Source organism: Nyctereutes procyonoides, unplaced genomic scaffold, assembly GCF_905146905.1.
Source record: "Nyctereutes procyonoides isolate TBG_1078 unplaced genomic scaffold, NYPRO_anot_genome, whole genome shotgun sequence".
Lineage (NCBI taxonomy): Eukaryota > Metazoa > Chordata > Mammalia > Carnivora > Canidae > Nyctereutes > Nyctereutes procyonoides.
This window is the reverse complement of record NW_026575133.1, coordinates 37,281,218-37,286,548: the sequence shown is the minus strand read 5'-3', so window position 1 is coordinate 37,286,548 and position 5,331 is coordinate 37,281,218.

The following is a 5,331-nucleotide window of genomic DNA, read 5'->3' as shown; positions in this document are numbered from 1 at the left end:
ATGTAAGCATTTGGAGAAGAGTGTTGTTGAGCATTTGCCAGGTCAGAGAGATCATTTGCAAAAAGTAGTGATGGAAACATAGAAAAACCAAGGCAATGAAAAATGATGCAATTATTAACTCAAGGAAAAACAAAAAGCCGTACCTGATAAGACTCCACAGTGAACACGGTTTTATCAAAACCTAGGACTTAATCGCATTGGGAAGATGAGAAAAGGAGCAGATTTGGAGTAAGGTTAACAGGGCTAGACTTTATCAATCCCAGATCCTTAAGAGAGGGATCATGTCGCCTATTGGTCCACGGTGTGACAGGTCAGGCATAGTATTTAGAAATGCAAGAAGAGGCAGGATTTTTAAAGGCCTGAAACTATGTTCTGAGGGTGGGAAGGTTTGAATGATTTGGGAAATGAGTATTTATTCAATCTTTGTGCCACGGCCCGGTCTCCTTAAGCTTTGTGATTGTACGACCTCAACAACAGTTAAAATAAAATCTCACAAGTGTGTTGGAAGAGAAGGAAGAGGTTTGGAAGAAGGTGCTGCCATGGGGAACTCAGGCCTCATATAAACAGCCAAGCCAGACACTCTGATTTTCGCATAAAACATCGTGATGTTTAAAGGGTGGTAAATAATTCAGAGAAGACTTTAAAATACTGTGGAGGCTGAAACCCCACACATCAACACCACGTCCGCAGCCCACATGCACCTTGATCGTGCCATTGCCAGGATACCCCTAAGTACGGTTCTTAGGCATCACCCGTATTAGCTTCTAGGGCTGCCGTAGCGAATCACCACAGTCTTGGGAACCCGAAACAATGCAAATTTAATCTCTCACAAAGGGTCCTGGAGCAGAAGTCCCAAATCAGTTTGGATTGAAGTCAAGGTGTCAGGCAGGGCTGCCTCCTCCAGGAAGCTCTGAGGGGAGAATCTGCTTCTTGACTTTTCTCAGCTTCCAGAAGCACCTGCGTTCCTTGGCTCCTGGCCCCTTTCTCCCTCTGCAAATGTGTCCCCCCCTCACCCCCGTAGCTGCTCCTGTTGTCACATCTTCCCGGACCTGGACTCCCCGTCACGCCCTTGATGGCATCGGGTCTGCCGGGCGATCCAGTACAATCTCTCCATTTCAAAAGTCTTGACATAATTGCATCACATACAGGCACAGAGCATTTTGCCATCTAAGGTGACGCCCACAGACTCTGGAGATTGGGACGCAGACGTTTCGGAGGAGCCCGCAGGTCTTGATCCCCTATTGGGTCACGGGGACAATCGAAGGGATGGCAAACAGCATTCCCAAGCCTGACACAGAGCAGAATCATCGGAGGCCCCGTACTTGGGACAGATAAGTGCTGCCGCAGAAAAGTGGCGTCAGCAATACTGACGCACACATCTAATCCGCGGCACGCGCGTGCACAGGGGATCCCAAGGTTAAAAGTTGGGGGAAAAGCTGGAAAACCACTGGTGCCCAACACCTGGTGGTGTAGGTGGCACCGTGTGCACAGCGAAGAGAAGGAAAGGCCTGCAGGGAAGCTTTCCGGCTCTGCCTTTCCTTGGCTGTGTGACCTTCATCAAGGTAACTAGCCTCTCTGAGTTTGGTACCAAGACTAGAAAAAAGGGATAATCGCCCTATTGCCCAGAGCTGCTGCCCTAGTTTTGTGCCTGCAAATCACCGGGTTGCCTCTGGTGAAAGTCTTGCGAGGACAGGCTTTCCAGATTTGCTGTCACCCCGCCTTCCACAAGATGGCATCCTTGAGATGCAGGGAGGTGGCTGTCGGAGGCCAGGGTGGGGGTTGGGGACACTGAGGCAGCGGAATTTTTAGGGACATTGACTTCAAACTCTAAAAGGTCAGGACCCTTGATGGGATGAGCACTGGGTATTATCCTATATGCTGGCAAATTGCATTTAAATTTTTAAAAATTAAAAAAAAAATGAGTCAGGGCCTCCTTGCAAAGGGTCGTCCTCCGAAAAGACGGGATAGTCCTGATTTGCTTCCCCTTCCCAGCGGCAAAACCAAGGAGGCGTTTCCTGTCCTCAGAGAGTTGCCCATCACTGTGAACAGTCCCTGAGCAAAGGATCAGATGAACCAAAGGATCCCCTGAGGTTTCCCATTCATCCCACAAAACTTTGTCAGGGGTTCCGGGTCCAGATGCTGCCCAGGGGCGTCCCCGCACCCCTGCACCCCTGCATCCCCCCGAGGAGAGAACGGAGGGGAGGACGGAGGAGAGCCCGAGCCAGCAGGGAGAGAAACCCGGGCAGCCCTTCTGGGGCCGCTCGCTGGCCGGATGGGAGGTTTCCACCCGGCTCTAAAGTGTGGAAGGGTCCCATCACCAAACACACACGGAGGGCACAAGCTTGTGCAAAATTACTGCCTCTTCCCACCGTCCCTCCACCACCCAGTTTCTAGAAGGGAAGCTTAGGCCCTCGTGTCAACTTCTTTATCGCCTCCGACTTCCAGCCCACCCGCGCACAGCCCAGCCTCCCTGTCCGGGTGGCCCCCTGGTGGCAAATTCCACTTCCACGGTGTTGCTCCCTGTCCTGGCAGCGCAGACCCCTCCCTCGGGGAACCCCAGGTCTCAGCCAGCTCTCGAGCCCCTGGGTCCCGGCTGGGGAGCTCCCCACAGCCCCACGCCCACCCCGGGGCCGCGCTCCCCCTGCATTCCCCATGGCGGGCTCCTGGCTAAGTGCCCTCCAAGGACCACGTCACTTGTCACTGGGTGTTGGAGGCGACCTCCATCTCCGGGACAGCCGGCATCACGCCCATTTCCCAGGGCCGGGAATCGAGGCTGAGAGCCGTGGGTGCATCCCCTGGCCGGACGCAGTGTCCCTGTCCACCTGCCCCAGGGCACGCGGGTGGGCGCACGGCCAACCAGACCGGAGCATCTGGCGCGGCCTCGGTGCAGCGAGCATCGCTCCAGGCTACATGCTTTATCGTTTTTTTAGGCTCGGGTTGGGGCTTACTGTAACCGCAGAGCCTGTGTCCCCCTGCATACGGGGGAGGAGGAGGACTTGAGCAAACCGGCTGCAGGGCCCGGGGAGCAATCTTCCGTGTCCCCTAGAACGGTTTTCCCAGGATAAACACGACACTCTCCACCTCACGTGGACGGCTCTGCGACATCCCCTTCCTTCCTCCTTCCCTCAAATTCAAGCACTGCAATTAGAAAAGAATTTTGTCCTTTCCCACATTGGCCAGAAAGCGGCCCGCTGAGGCGACCGCCGGTCGAGAAGCAAGACCACGTGGTGTGCTGTGGTCTGCGTGTGAAGAGAAGTGCCCGCAGAACAGAAAATAAGACCAAATAACGGCCTACGGCGCAGCTGCCACCTGGGAAGCAGGGATTCTGGAGCTCCCAGTGCTCCCAGTGCTCCCAGTGCTTTCAGAAACCACCCTCCGGGGCAGCCGGTCCGGGTTTGAAGCTGCTCCCTGGGGTGGGGGTGGGTGCACGGAAGGAGGAGGATGCTCTACAAGTCCCTGCCCCTGAGCATTCAGGGGGGTGAGAGCCTCCGAGCGGCCGGGTGTCCAGACGGTTCTCATTTCCCCGGGTAACCATGGAAAACATGAATCAGAAGCCCGGGCCCCACTCGGGGGGCCGCAGTGTGGGGGCGCCCGGCTGTGAGTCAGAGGCCCTGCTCTGCGGGGGCCGCCCTGTAATCTCACGTCCAGGGACGGATTTTCCCCGGATGCTGGGTTTCTGCGGGCGCCGGTTCTCCCGGGAGGGGGACCCTGCCCCGCCCGCTGCAGGGACTCCGGGCCCTGGCACTCCGGGTTATGATGACCGTTGCTGGAGCACGTCGTGGTGACCAGCCTGCGACGTGGAGCAGTGCCTCGATGCCCAGCGATGCCCAGCGATGCCCAGTGGGTGCTCCTCTACCCACCTTGCAGACGCAGCAAGCAAGGCCAGGGTGCAGCCCCTCACGTCAGATCTGTCTCCACGGCCCTCTCGCTGGAGTCCACACACTCTCGATCCGCGTCCGGAGCTAACTGAGCACAGTTGCTTTTGTTTTTTTTTTTTGGGGGGGGGGTTTCATTTTTGGACTTCATAATAATTCCTTTCCTTTCTTTTTTTTAAATTGAGATGTAACTGACATACGAGAAACACGCAACATTGTATCAGTTTCAGGTGAATTCCGTAAGGATCCGTGTCCATGTACCCCATGAAATGACCACCCGGGAGTCCAGTGACCATCCCGAGCACAGCTTTGAGAGCGCTTCTGAAATGACCCTGCGGTCCCCCGGCTCCAGCCTGTTCCTGTGGCAATGGCCACAGGGACGTGGGAGGGGACACACACCCTGAGTTTGCAAAGGCGCCCAGCGCCCCCTGAGCCCTGTGCTGTGAGCACACACGCTCTCCAGCCTCGCACAGCTCTCAGCTCTGCACTCAGCGTCCTCCTTCCCAGACAGAAGAGACGAGGGTGCTGGCTCTCCGTCCCCAACCCCGTGCCCAGCGACCCTGCTGCTCTGACCCCAGTGCAAGTCCGGCCTCTGTGGGCGCACTGAGGGGCCCCTGGGGTCAGACCAGCAGCCCGCATTTTTATCCACTGACCCTCCAGGGTGGGCGCTGTCCCTGTCCCCACTTTACAGGCTGAGAAACTGAGGATCAGAAAGTCGGCGAATTGTCCATGGCCACTCAGTCATTAAGCAGCAGGCCCGGGATTTGAACCTTGGGCTGCTGGCTCCGGAGCAACTCTCACTTGCTCTCTCTCCGTCCTCCGACCGTCCATGGCTGACCGCATGGGGCGGAGAACGTCGCAGGTCTCCCTAAGGAGTTTTAAAAATGTGCTTTTACGCCGCTGCTCCAATGTCTTCCCTGCTCCCTCCCTGCTTGACTTGGCTTAATCTAGGGCTATTGACTGTCCCTCACAGAGAACCTCGCCATGCGGAACGGGGTCTCCAGAATCCTTAGAAATCTGGGTTTTCTCGGCTGTTCTGCACACATAGGCAGGGCGTCTTGTCTGCAGATAAGAGCCAGTGGCGTGTCGCAGCCGGTTGGGACAGCCTCACGGGGCTGAGGGTTAAAACTCAGGAATTTCACGAGGCCGACGTTAAACGGGGCCGTTCGTATAAATGAGATCACCTACATTTACAGCCAAACAAAGTTACTGTCACCAAAGTTAATGAATTCCCCAAACTCACCGTTTCCTCGTTAATTTACTGCAGTTTACCACCGTCTGTTAACTGTGTGTTAGGTCTGAGCGGCCACGTGCTGTACGGTGGGGGGATGCCGTGCACCCCTCCTCCAATCCGCGCACAGCGATCAGATCAGCATGTTGGTAGCTTAAGCTTGGTCGTGGCGACAGTGTTTACACCGTGGAAATGGGCAAGCCCGACATATCAGGTGTTTGTGTC